Source organism: Python bivittatus, unplaced genomic scaffold (assembly GCF_059951505.1).
Source record: "Python bivittatus isolate LINGU-HERP-01145 unplaced genomic scaffold, Pbiv_v1 ctg000700_np1212, whole genome shotgun sequence".
In the NCBI taxonomy this organism is placed as follows: domain Eukaryota; kingdom Metazoa; phylum Chordata; class Lepidosauria; order Squamata; family Pythonidae; genus Python; species Python bivittatus.
The window spans coordinates 68349452-68364834 of record NW_028277098.1 but is presented as its reverse complement, the minus strand read 5'-3'; positions in this window follow the sequence as shown (position 1 = coordinate 68364834).

The following is a 15383-nucleotide window of genomic DNA, read 5'->3' as shown; positions in this document are numbered from 1 at the left end:
GAAATTGATTTTTCAATAAAATTCTAAATGATTTTGATAAATCTCAGCTTGTTGTCAGTATTCTAAACTGTATTCAATCAAGCTTCACAGCAGCATATTATCAGTCCTCAAAAGATACAAAGAGGAAGTCATCTTCATGTGATTTAGAGCGCCATGCGGGGATCTATTTATTTCCTACCAAAATCAGTTAGACCAGAATGGCATAAATATCCAGAACTAGAAGATGCTGTGGGACTAACTCTCTTGACTGATCAGTTTCAGGCAGTTTGGTCTGCCCTTTAGTTGCTCACATATTGCCATACTACCCTCCAGCATTGTAAGAATGAACAGCGGTCAAACCAGTCAATCTTAAAGGAAATCAACCCTGATTGCTCATTGGAAGGATTGATAATGAAGCTCAAGCTCAGATACTTTGGTCACCTAATGCGAAGAGAGGACTCTTTGTAAAAGACCCTGGTGCTGGGAAAGATTGAAGGCAAAAGGAGAAGAGGACGGCAGAGGATGAGATGGTTAGATAGCATCACTGAAGCAATGAGCATGAAACTGAGCAAACTCAGGGAGGCAATGAAGGACAGGAAGGCCTGGTGTGATATGGTTCACAGGGTCACAAAGAGTCGGACACGACTTAACGACTGAACAACAACAACAAAGGTTTGCTAATATTCACCAATAGAAAAGAATGAGGGTTGCTATACAGCAAAATAGGAAACAGGTTGCTCGTGGGTCCAAGGTACTTTCTTGACTCACAATAGGTTCCTGAATCTTTCTGGTGATGATGATGATGATGATTCCTATATTCCTTTTTTTTTTTTTAAGAATCAGTGGACAAGCTGCAAAGCACAACCCTTTAGGCCCCATCCCCAGTCTTGGAAAATTATTGGGAAAAACATTACGGGTAAGCTGCAGCCAGTGATTGTTTAGAAGTGCTTCACCTGTCCATAAAAAGGCAAAGATGAAGTGGGATGGTAGATGGTATTCTGGGACCATGCAGGGTATTAGGAAACAGTCCCACTAATTTCCTTTTGGCAAATGGTTTTTGTGAGACCAATTGTGTGGCGGTCATGTTGTGAACAGACAGCTCTTCCCTCCAAGGCAGCCATGTTATTATTGTACCCAAGACACACTCTCAAAATACCAGATGTGCTCCCAGCCCAAAAGGATTGACAATCCCAAAAGGATTGCCCAAACTTATCTGGAATAGCCTTGGTATGAAATATAGATTATTTCAGTTTTGTTCCTAATCATCATTCACTGCTGAAATGGATGAAATACTCACTGAAGTCCTGATGTTCTAATATCTCTCTTCAGTAGTCTGTGAAGGGTTATTTTCTCCCTGATTTACACTGAATTTGTTTTATTTTTATTATTTGTTCTTGCTATAAAAATATGATTTTTTTCAGCTGCTGTTATTTGTAAACTTTGGATAGCATTTGAAAAAATTCCAACTGCATTAGATAACAAAACAATTTGTAATTAACATTATCGCTTTTTGTTTTAAAGAGCTCTGTGGCTCAGTGCAGGTTTTACCTTGAGTTTGGGGATAATTCTCTTTATGTCACAGCTTGGCTTTCCTTTCCTTAGTGAGGCTTCTCAGGAAGAAGCTGCATGGCCGCATTAGAGATTCACATTCTCAGACTGAAGATGAGAACTCTGACCTCCAATCCCAGCTTGGAATATATTTCATTCTTTAAATGACTGAATTGCCTATATTTAGCTCTTAAAGTGCTTCAGTTACCTCAGGCCATATGAAGGCAAGAAAACACTGCGCTGTACACCAAAATGTGCAGGTAAAGAAGCATTTCCATCCCTTCCAGTTTAGGAAAGGAAAAAAAAGGGGGGTGGTGGCAATAATTATATAGACAAAATAATAAACTTACGATATTAGCCTTTGAGAAGGGATGGTATACTGTAGGGAAGGGCAAAGAACAAACTCTGGACGTCAAGTTAACTTATGGAAATGTGCAGGAGGAAAAATTTGGATTCTATCAAGGCTTCAGAGTTTGCTGGGCCTTCTGAACAATACCAAGTGAGGCATGAGAGGCAACTGTGGGATGGAATAAGAAACCCAGATTGGAGGAACCTAACTTTTAAAACTAGTTAGAATTTTAAATCCAAGGCTGGGCTCAAAAAAAAAACAAAACAAAAAAAAAAAACAGATGATGAGATTCAGTATCATGCAGTTTTGAACTTTTCAACCTGCCCACTGATTAACTTGACTGTACTTTCAGTTATTATGACACAGTGAAACATAATCTAACCCACACATACTGCAATTATGGTTCAGTATGTCATGGGAACATGGCCAATGTGTGCCTTAGTGCAATTAGCTCTTCAGAATGTATCTAGTTTTCTTGTTCCATCTGAATCAGCAATCAGCCATTTTAATTCAAAGTATTAAATGCTTGTTGTCATTCTTAAGAGCACACTTAGTTTGAATATGTTCTGCTGAAAAAGTTTTTACTGGCTGAATAAATACTGTATTGGAATACATTTCTGTACTGAACTTCTGCTCCTACAAATTTTAGGGAGAGGCTTCTTAAATGCCTTGACTACCATGAAGGCCAAAACTTAGGGGATACAGGAAAATCATAATTATCGTGGAAAGGATCAAAGTTCTTTCTACACCCCCAGAAACCAGAATTTCCAGTTTTTCTCTTTCACAGCTGTTTAAAACCTGAAAAAGATATCAGGAGATCTAGCTTCAGATTGTTCAGCCAGGTCAATTGTCCAGCCATCAGCCTACAAAGAGACGTCTTCCAAAACAACGCTTGCTTCATCTCAGAAATCACACCTTACATTATTTAGCTATACAATGCCCTATCAGCTACCTAGAATTGCAAATCTTAGAGAAATAGCTCACAGTTAGGTATCAACACAGTAAGAAGATAAATAGGAATGACTGCAATGCTTTCCAGGAGAGACATAGCTGTAGTATTTTTTTCTGGAAGCAATATTTGTTCCAAAACATCTGGGGCTTGTTAATGGCATTCTGCTCCATTTAACTGCATACTTTTCCAAAACATTTACCTGGGAAACTCAGGGCACATAGCAATTGCTTGCAATCTTTTAAATTATATGTTCTAACTGCTACTTTGCTTAACTAGGAAGAGTGCTTGGATTTCATAAGGTCATTTCTTTAGCCCTTCAATTTTCTCATAAGTATCCACTAGTTAGTGGAAGCTATATACATTTCAGTGGCAAATCTAAGAAGTGGAGAAGAATGTTGTGTTTGGGAGGGTAAAAGTACAAGGTAGTGCTTCTAGCATGGAATCATAATTTTAAGTCTATGTGTGATATGATCTATGATGTGTTAATCATGGTTTATTGAATAGGCCATGATTTGCTGTTCACACATTTTCAACTGTTATAAATCATGGTTTACAAATCAGAATAGTTGGGTACAACCTACACCAAACAGAACACTTTATGCCTTAGCATGATTTTCTGAGAGCAACATAGGGAGGACCGCAGCTTCTCTTCAGTCTAATTCATCCTCTTCCAATGTGGCGTCCTCCAGATGTATTAGACAACCCAGTGGTGATTGAGAATTATGAGAATTGTAATTCTGCACATATGGAGGGCATTTGGGTGGGGAAAAGTTGATCCCTCTTCAAGTCCTGTGCAGGGTGAGGATTCTGAATCTAGATAATGGGGAAGTGGAGGACAATCCAATCTGAGTGCAGTGCTCCCAATTTGAAAGAAGACTTCGTGCACTTGCATTAATGTGCATAAGAAATTATTATGATCCATTACATTCTACTTAATTAAAATAATGTGTCATTTGTTCCTAACAGAGTCATGGTTAGAGCTCTAAGGGAGACAATTCCAATTTGCATTCTTCTTCGCTACCTCAGATTTACAGATAAGCATCTGAATTGAGCCACAGCAACTTATAAAATGAAGTAGTAAGGTAGCTGTGGTTTTGCTACTCACAAAAGCCCACATATTGGCTTACCATTTTTCCTGTCTGAGACTCAGTCAGCATTGGTGGTAGGCAGGGAACATGAACAACATAGCCTCTAAAACAGGGCATTGTGAATCAGGACTTCACACCTACCAACCTAGAATGGAAAATGGTTGAGAAACAACCTTGTATAAGGGTTGATGCTGAAGATATAGTGGTACAACATTTTGACCAACAAACTATAACTTGGATCTGGACCATCAAATCCTCAATTTTTTCATCACCTGAAGCTCGTGGCAGGGAAGGAAAATCACTGTGGACAAGACAAGGCTAAGTGAAAATGCTAAGCCAGGGCCACTATATCTGGGTTGTAAAATCTGGATGACCACTAGCTGACAGGAAAGTGTTAGGTTTCTTAAATCTCTTTGCTGCCCTATAAAGGATATCTGGATTTTTTGTAGCCTCTTTATGAACACCTTAGTTATTTTACTTTTAGTATTCTTTCCCTCAATGTTTCTGACTAGCTCTCTCAATCCTTATGATGTTTTAAAACAATTAAAAATTGATAGGCTTTTTTTTTTTTAATTTTAGAAAAATAGGAGCTTGGAGGGGCAACTGCCATAAAGGCCAAGTCAAAATGTCTAAGATGTTCAAGATTTTTCATATCCATATCTGTCAGGAAATGAAACCATGGAGGAAATGAAAATAAATACAAAGTCCAAAAGCAAAACTGGATGGCATGGCTCTGATTCTTCTCCTTTCTTGCCAATGTTCTTTGGCAAGCCCTGTATGAAGAGATGGGGACTTGGATTTTATTCTGCTGGTTTAACACTTGATGAGATGCTCCTCAAGCACCCTGTCATTGCCATATGTGACTCCTTTTAAATGGCATTAATGCTAATTCTGCTCCCAATTAAGCTATAGCTGTTATCATTAGGCTGTGCCAGCTCCTGGAAAATGGCCCAGTAAATTAGCCAACCCAATTAAGGCAGCTCCCAGAGAAGAGGCTGCATGGATTGCTTCCACATAGCAAGATCCATGGGACAACCTGTGGTAATTGCTAGTGAAACCTAAGCATGATCACAATAATGTATGTATTGCACAACAAGAAAATGCTGGGAATACCAGCAAAGCAGATGACTGTGGACAACCTTTGAAACAACTATCTATGTCTTCCAGGATATGCTGTTGCTATAAAACTTTAGAGAAGGATGCTTCATTTGCATTAACAGGCTTTGCAAAGTGTCCTTTTCAAATACTTTGCACAGCCTTGTTAACAACTCTTCTTAAAAACAGCCAGATAGTTCTGCCATCAGATATCAGCTGTAGTATTCTGGAAATTCTGTACAGTCCTGATGCACTTTGCCCACTTGTTCCTGTATCCACTTTTCTTTCCTGTGTGGAGTCTAACTGTTGTAAGTAAGAGAGTACCATACCTGCATGAATTCTGCTTGAAGAAGCAGGAAAGGTAGACAGATTAGCGGATGCTAAGATCTTGGTTTGAGGAAAAACCAAGTTGTAGCAAACCCATCTTCATCATTATTAAGCCTGTGGGAATGATAGCGCCACTGAATAAAGTCACAGAAGACAGGGAGATAAAGGGCTACTTGAACACAGAGTTTAAAAAAGCCTCCCTAGAAAGGTTGATGTGCTTAGAAGTAATTGTTTGGTGCTCAAATTGGGTACCCATTTGTTCCAGCTGAAGCTTGGCTGATGCTTGTTAACTTCTAGCATCTGGAACCCCCAGATGCTGGAATAACATTTGCTGTAGCTGATTTATGTATTTCCCCAGTTTAATGCCCTCATCTGCCCTCTTGGTCCACCCAGCATTGGGTCAGCCAGACAATAACAAATGGAAAAAAGAAATATTCTCTGGACATGGCTTATAATAAAATTAACCAACATTTATCTACTTACTCAGGACAATGATCAAGAATCCTTTCAGGAAACATATTACAAACTTTGTATCATTAGCACCATCCTATACATACAATCCCATGAATTATCAAAGAAAATTGTGAAAAGATATTGCTTATGTTTGTGAAATGATATCATGGCTACATTGGGAATTTTCTACCTTAACCACCATAACCTGTGCGGTTTTTGTTTAAGGCATCAGTTAAGGTCACTGACTATTGCAAAATCATTAATTATCTGTTGTAATTATAGACCACTGCACCATGTGGAAGTTGTTTGGTTGGGTGTCATAGATAGTACAGAATTAGATGAGCAAATGAAAAAGATGGCATCAGTCACTAAAATATTGTCCCTGGCTTCAAGAGCATTATTTAAGATAAGCCTGCTTTATTTATCCAATTGGATTTTTCTTTCTTTTCTTTTATTGCTTTGGCAGTAAACATTAAAGGGATGTCCCCAGATATTTTAATTAATTTCTTTTGCCTGGAAATAAATGTCTTCCAACTTCCTTTGTCATTTCCATTTTCCTTTTCGACTCCCATCTGCTTCCCTCATGGTTTGTGAACTTTTTAAAAAAGAAGAGAAGTCATTGATTTGAATTCTTCTTATTGAAGGCAGTTATACTTGGACTCTTGGGATCCCAGCAAAAGGTTGCCTGCACCTCTAACTGAAGTATAAACAGCTGTAAGAAATGCCCTTTCCTTATAAAAGCCAAATGGAGGGCATTAATAAGCTAGCATTTTTCATTAGATATCTCTAAGCATTAAATCCTGCACACAGTGAGAATGACTGAAAGCCAGCCAATTTACACTCAGCTCTTTGGAAAGTTGGCTTAGGCTTATCAATAATCTCTGTTGCTTAAATTGCATAGTGTAGACAAAAATTGACATTCCATGATAGATTGAACTTCTTAATTGATGCCAAATTAAATGGTGCCAAACAGAGGTGCAGATAGATTTCCTGATATATGACTATGGATGTTTTCAAGGCCAACACATACATGCTAGACTTTTACATGCTTCATAGAAAGACCTGTATACCAGTATAACACCAACATACACATAGAGCATTAAGTTCAACGTATGCAGCTGTTTCTTGAGGATTATACACTCTGTAAGTAAATTAGCACAATAGGAACAAAATGGCAGAAGAAGAAAGACAGTCTCTGTAGTTAAAAGAATCAGGTGTTCAAGAATACTTTGGGCTTGAAATTGGGGGGGGGGGACCCTACATCTTGGAACTCACATACATCCCTAGTGGGAAATGTATGGGTTGCACACATGAACTATGATGAAGATGGTAACTGAGAGCAGAAGACAAATGGAACACACTGGCTGGATTCATACATGGTACATTCTAGAACCCTGGTTAATAAAACGCAATAGCTATGTTCAGACAATACACTATCCCCACAAAATAAACCAAAGTATTGCTTAATGTAATAGCCTGGTTCAATAACATTCTAAGACAAATGTTGGGTTCCCACAACATGCTAAACCACAAAAACTCCGTCATGATTTTGGATGAGCACTGCTCCTAAATCTACATTAGAGGCATCTATTTGTAGGACAAAGGGTTGGGTAAATCTGGTCATTTTAATAAGGTTTCCTACACAGTGCATTTTTGTGATCTACCTCTTGAAAAACTCCTCCCAGGAAAGCAGAGATACAGTACAATTGAAAAAGAGGCATACGCACTAAAATGGGCAATTAATGGTCTGTGGGTAAATCTATGGGAATTCTGTGTGATAACTGACCATCAACCACTCACTTGGTTGCAACAAATGAAGGATACCAATTCACTTCTGACTAGATGGCATCTGACACTACAACTATTCCAATTTAATATCATACATCAGGCTGGATAGCAAAGCCTCACTGCTGACTTCTTATCATGGTATGGTAAAGACACTGAGATTGCACTAATCTCATGAGAAGAAAAAAGATTTATCAAATACTTCTTAGCATTCTTTAGTCCATTTCACTTTTGTGGGTTCTGCTTTTCTTGTTAAAACTATTTATTCTAGATTAGTATGTGTATTAACCAGCCAAACAATGCGAGAAAGGAATAAACAAAGCAGGAAGGAAGCTCAACTTGGTCCTTCAAAGTATAAAGGAAACAGCAAAAGACAGAAACTGCTTTAGTCACTTTTTACTCAGGCACAGAAGATAATCAGTTTCCCATGGCCAGCCCAAGGCATTTTGCTGCCTGAGTCTGAGTAGCAATTTCTGTTCTATACCTACCTAAGTCAAGGTTCATAGCAGGCCTACATATAGTCTAAACATTGGGGGTGGGGGAAGGCACCTTCACCCATCCTCCAAAATGTTCTTTATTTCCCCAAATTTTAAGTGACTTTAAAAATAAGTAAGATGGTTCTCAACATCTTACTTATTTGTAAAGTAACTTAAACTTTGGGGAAATAGAAAACATTTAGGAGGATGGATGGTCCCTCCTAATCTATCTCACTTGTTGCCGTCCTCATATACAATCCTTAAAATTAACTCAATTACTTCAGCATCTAAAAGATTAGAAGAAATAAATCCCTCTTCCCAACTCTAATGGTAAAAAAATAATAGTAAAGAAGAACCACTCTACTCTTTTTTAAGCTACTGTTGCCTAAAGTGGCTACCCTCTTCTGCCTAATGGTAGAGCCAGGCCTGCAATATTTTCCTTTCCTTCTTGAACGAAGAACAGTGATGTTTTAGATATTTTTGGAGGTTTCTTCAAAATAAATAAATGAGATGGCTCAGCCAACTGGGGATAATTGACACAACAGCAGATGATTCCACTGATTCATGTCCTATAACAAAAAATAAAAACAATATCTTAGAAACATATTGAAAGTACAAAAGAAAAAGAAAAAGAAGCTTAGGATGAATCCAGGTCTTCTCAGAACACCACCAAAGTAGCAAAGCAACTAACAATTGATGACCCCTTGGAACCAAGTGAGTCATCAAGTGAATGGAAGTTGTTCCCCATGTTAAATAGGTATGAAGCTGTGACATTGGATCAGTCTGTAAATACTAGCCAAGTGGTAAATCACCCTCCATCTCTTGGGTAGATAGATTAGAATAGGCTTCACAATTGGGACTGCAAATTTCATGCTGGCATACGTTTCTGCCAGCTCAAGGATTGCTGGATAGCAATTTAATGTAGTGTCTGAACCCTAAGGCTAACAAGAATGAGGTAACAGCCAAATCAGACAGTACAGCAGATAGCAGTTTGCACTCCCCATGACAGATTTGTCCTTGGCAAGACAGAGTTCAAATAAACTCTTAGAAATTCTGCTTTCTAAGGATTCAGCCGATGTCTGTGAACAGAAACTGATTAACTCTTTTAGCAATCTGCCACAGGATAAACAAGATGATAACTTATTTAAATTAGAGCAACTCCCCCCAAAAGTGCTGCAAGTTAGGATGTCAGCTGAACATTAACAACTGTTCTTCTATCAAAGGAGGCCGTCGCTATAAATAATGAAAAAGATTCCTATTCCTGGGAGGCATTGAACCACACTGACTAGAAAATGGTTATTTTGTGTTTTAATGAAGAACATAAAGGGGAAGTCGAGGATATGACCCAACTTGTGTTGAACTGAAAGCAGTGATGGGGCAAAATGGAGGAATAGAACCAAATAAGTTTACATTTGATATAAGACAAAGATAATATGAAATCTTCTGAGGTTACCAAGGCCTCCTTAAGGTAGTTTTTCTTGGAGGATAACAAATAAATATATTGGGTGTTAAAAACACTACATTGAAGGAAGAATAAAAGGAGCCCTAAAAAAAGTGTGAAACACAATCTGAGTAAACTCTATGTATCTTTGATATCACTGAAAAAATGGGATATGTCAAGAAGAACTTCACAGCTGCCCAAGAGCCACCCATCTGATATAATCACATACAACTTGGACTGATAAGAGTTTGGCTTTCTGAATTATGTCAAGGAGCCTTCCAGACATTCAAAGAAAAGTAGGGAGACACAAAATGCATTATTTCAGAAGATTTAATCTTTCCAGGCAGTATAAAGAATAGCATGGTGGATGATCTCAAAAGCCACACAGAAGCCCAGGAGAACTAGTAGGGCTACCCTCTTCCTACCCAGTTGCTGGTATAGCTTACCTACCAAGATGACCAAAGCCATTTCATATCACTCGTATGCATCTGGATCTTCAAGAAATTACTTTTCTCCAAAATGAAACATTTGAGACTGGTCAAGTAAATAGCTTGTGTTTGCCTCCTTTAGGCAGGGTTAAAGACAACACTCCTATAAGGATACTCTGATTACCTCCCTTAACAACAGGCACTCTTTTCTGGCCAAATTTAGATGAGATCCACTCTAGATTATCAGATCAGCTGTAGGATACCTTGGGACTCATATTATTGAAAGGCCCCAGGAAGTGATATGAAAACTAACAAAGACGCAGTATAGACTCCAGGGCTTGACCCGTTTCATTTATATTATTGGTTTAAGAATTGGAGTTTACCTTAAATCTCAATGTATTAAAAAAGGGATTGAATGAATCCAGAAAGTTATTCTATTAGGCTGCTAAATGTAATTAGTAAGCTATATGCTAGACATGAACTCTGGAAATGTCTAAATCGGAGAAAAGAGGAAATCATGGTTGAGGAGCAGACAGGATTTTAAAATCACTTCTTAACAAGCCAATAAAATTTTTAGATATAGATGATACAGTAATTCTACAGTTTCATCCCTATATATGAAAATCACTGTATTCTCCTTGGTCATCTGCTGGGAGAAGATGTTCTTCTGTAACAAGCAATGTTAAACTGTAATAACCATCAGAAGGTTAATTTCTGCAGATGGACAAGTAAAGAACAATCCAGCTGAACTGAGAGTATCAGCACTTCTAACAACATTTCCTTCTCATTAGAGTAAGTTGAACATTCCCTCTAGGATTCCCATTTGAGCCATTTGATTGGCTTGATCCTAAAGACATATAAAAAAGAACGGCTTTGCCTTTCAGTTACATAAATTACTATTTTGAAATTTGTAGGAGTTATGTTGGAGTTATACTGGAAATGTATCAGTGTGGCTATATAGCAAGAATTTAGGGAGGTACATGCATATGTGAATTTAATATAATATGAAAAGCAACCTGGGATTTATTAAGGCATAATGTTTGTTTTTCACACCACGGCTCATTTATTTGCATTTGCAAAACACATTCAAGTGGGAAAAATAATATGCTGACCCTTCCCTTCCACATGACAACAAGTGGCACTGGATCACGTCAAAACACATCCATCAGCTAAAGCTGCAGCAAGAATAAATGATGCCTGAACATAGTGTAAGCCAGAAAAAAAGTTGCTTTCAATAATGTCTGCAAAGCAGTGCTCGGCATAGTACTTCTACCTGTTCTTCAGAACTGGATTCTAACTGTCAATTATACTGCTCAGTTGACATTTTCTATACCACCTCTTTTAAGATGTTTAATATAAACCACCAGTAGCACCAGACAGAAAGAAAATAGCAACTGGTTCTGTTTAATAAGATGCAATGACTATTTTCTTTTTGTTATTATCAACCTTCTCCAGTTGTCTCCTGCCTCCTCCAAAACTGCTTGACTTCAGTGCTCATAACCCCTCAGCCTGCCTGCTAGGTTGGGAAAAGTTACACATTAATAGGACTTTCCACTGCACACTGTATCCCCTTAACATGATATACTGTGCATAAGCTCTCTGACAACCAACCAACCAAATAAAAAACTTATAAACAACTTGTATAACAGGATCCAAAAGACAGTCAGGTTCAGGTACAGTAAATGCCTGTGTGGATTAGCACTCAGAAGAGACCTGCAGAGATAGAACAGTATTTCTACCATTCTTTTTCTATGCGCTTTACAACTTCATCTCAGAAACCAGACTACAAGGTTGGTCAATAGACCTGTATGATTAATAGGAGAATGACTTAATCAGCATTTCATCCAGGACTTTCCCAATTCATAACTCACTATAATCTTCCCACTTGTGTTATGCTGCAAACTATATTATCAGATATGCTTAGAATTCTTTCATCTTGGCTAGCTAGTGGATATTTATTTGTTTATTTAAAATATTTAAATGGCCACCCATCTTTTGAGGCACAACTCTGGGGGCTAACAGCAATAATAAAAGCACAACAATAAAACAATCCAACAAACAAACAAACTAAACTCCAGCGTCCAATCAACAACATCTATCCAATTGTACAGTCCCCCAGACTCCAACCTTGCTATCCCAGTGCCTGGGAGAAAAGCTAACTCTTAATGGCTTTCTGGAAAGCTAAGAGGGTGGGGGCCTGCCAGATCAAAAGGGGGAGAGTATTCCATAGGGCAGGGGCTGCTATGGAAAAGGCTCACTTCCTAGGTCCCACTTCCTAGATGATAACATTTGAGGGAAGGTACCTGGATTGTACCCACTCTATCTGATCTAGTGACCAGGAGCATCCTTCTCCTGCTGGATCTAACAGGACGGGCAGATACCCTCAGGGAAAGGCAGTCCTGCAGATAACCTGGCCCTATGCCATATAGGGCTTTAAAGTAATGACCAGCACCTTGAATTGCACCTGGAAAAAAACTGGGAGCCAGCAATGGTGTAACACAGTGAACCAGGGTTTTGAACAAGCTAGTATTTTAGAAATAAGAATAGTGATTAAAATGTCACATGCTGTGGCAGTGAAAATCTAGTTTTGAGACTGAACGACCGTAAGGCAGCCCCATCAGCATGGGTCTGCTGAAAATAGAACTGAGCAGAAATGATGTTTTCCAATTCTCCACCAGATTTGCACAGAAGGCTAGGAAAAGACTCTTGGGTAGGAATGCACAAAGGGTGTAGCCTGCTGGACAGATGATAAGACATTAACATCATTCCACTGCAATTTTCTACCCAAAATAACATCTCTGAAATTAATTTAACATAGTTGCTAAACCACGTTGCCTTTCATCAGATTTAACTCTCATAGTTCCCCAAGCAACATGGTCATTTCTGATGATTCTAGAGGATGAATCTACACCAGCTGGCAAAGGCCAGCTATAGCACCATTGTCAGTCAGAACGAAACAATCTTCCCCAACCTGGTGCCTTACACAAATTTGGGTTTTAGTTCAAATAATTCTCCATCAGCATAGACAATCCATTTTTGAATAGCCTAATCCAAGGATAAACTTCTGTCTTTCTTAAATTAATATTAAAAACCTGTGAACAGATTTAATGTTGTAGATTCCAAGTAAGCCTATATCTGTTAACAGCATACTCCTTATTCTAGCCCAATCTGAGCATAAAACTTATTCACATGGCTTTCAAATGGAGAGGAGTTAAATGTTCTACACACTTCTATAATGCTAATGAGACTCACAGGATATTTTCTGAGCTTTCCTCCTGTCATAAAATTGTATGCGTGTATTTAAGGAATGGCTGATTTTTTAAAACCCCATGGTACATGATAACATCTCTGTATGCCTTTTATTTCATATAGCTGGGAACATAACGATGCATATTCAAGGCAAAGTGTGAAAACAGTAATGTATGCATATGTACAAAAAACAGTCTTCCCATAATTGCTGGCACAGAAAGTAGGTAAATTGCTCAAAAAGCATTACACCTCTAGAACAATCAAATTCACCCTCCCCCACCAAATGCTATCATTTTATACCCCATCTGTAGATGAACAGTGAGATAATCTTGAAGAAGGAATGCAAGGGCGGGTACATAACATCAGCTTAGCCCTGAAAGAGAAGAGAGGGTGAGAAAGAAACTCAAGATTGTCCCACCTTTATTCTCTTTTATATAAGAGAGGGGAGAAAGAAACTCAGTCAGACTTTCAAGATTCTGATATAGGGTATAATAAGAATATTATGGTTCTTGCGGTGTCTCCTGACTTGACTCCTACCTGAAAGAGGTGCCACCATCCAGTAATGCTTGCTGCATTTACTGAGAGCTCCACAAATGGAGAATATTGAAGATAACAGCAGAAGTTTTGCTCCACAGATCACTGGGTGCGAGACCCTATTTGTTAAGTTGGGCTCTAGGGTTCAGTGGGGATTGTTGCTATTTTACCAGCCACTCTGCTGCATAACAACCTCCCTGCCTGTAATGGACAGAAGGAATATCTTTGAGGAGCAGGAAGAAGAGCTGCAACCAAAACAGATGGTCAGATAAAAGAAATATGAGTCCAGACGAGAACTGTAACCCAAGTAAGCATCTCAGACAAGACCCTCCCTAGTTCCCACAAAGATAAAGTGAGGAAGGAGGGACTTGCAAGATTCTGTGACTATAACCTTATAATAAAAGTAGTATCAGCACACATGACTTTGGTTTCCTAGCCTGGTCTACTTTGAAGGGCTGACCCTGCCCAGACTCCTTGACTCCATGGTTGGCCTAGCAGTGGAGTTCCCCAGGCTTATGATCTTGAGGGACTTTAAATTGCCTTCTTTGGGTGCTGGGTCTGAGATGCCCTGGGAGTTCATGGCCACCATGACAACCATGGACCTATCCCAGGTCATCGAGGACCCGACACATAATAATGGTCATTTGCCTGACCTGTTTTTTGTGTCAGAGCAGTGGCAGCATGATCTGGAATTGGGGGAGGTTTCAGGCTGTGGGGGGTCTGGATGGAGAACAACAGGCTTCAGCAAAATTCTAGTAAGACTGAGTGACTTTGAGTTTTAGGATACTCTGGTTCTGGGGACCTTCCTTCTCTTGTTCTGGATGGGATTGTACTGCCCCAGACAGATCCTGTGCACAATTTGGAGTTCCTCCTGGACTTGTGGCTCCTGTCCAATGAGCAAGTGGCAGCCATGGCCAGGAGGCCTTTGCACAGCTTTGTGTTGTGTGCCAGTTGCACCTGTTCCTGGACTGAGAGATCCTGCTCACAGTCACGCATACCTTAACCACCTCCTGATTGGATTACTGCAATGCACTCTATATGGGGCTCCCCTGAACATTATTCAGAAGCTTCAGCTGGTGCAAAATGTGGTGGCACAGGCAGTTATGGGTGCTAGTCATTCGGCCCATGTGCTCTGCTCCATGAGCTGCATTCTCCACCAGTATGTTTCTGGGTGCAATTCAAGGTGCTGGTAGTTACCTTTAAAGCCCTTCATGGCTTGGGCTGGGATACTTACAGGACTGTCTCTCCCCAGTGCTGTCTACCGATCCTGTTAGATCCAGCAGGAGAGGCATGGTTTGGGTCCCATCCACAAGAGATTGTTACCTGTCAGGACCCAGCAGAACAGCCATTTCTGTTGTGGTGCCTGCCCTCTGGAACATCAACCCCCAGATATCAGACTTGCTTCCACCCTGCTGGGCTTTCACAAGGCACTGAAAACCTGGCTTTACCAGCAAGCCTGGGGTCCTGATAGTATGGGTAAGCCCGTATCGTGGTTAGTTTGAGTGTTTGTGAGTGTTCTCAGCTGCTATTTTTATGCTATTTCTGTTGTGTTTAATTTTGGTTGTTTTGTTTTTACTCTGTTTTAATGGTTAGTCACCCAAAGTCATGTATATGAGATAAGTGGCCTATAAATTTATTAAATAAATAAATATTGATTTAAGGGAAATAATTTCTCAGGG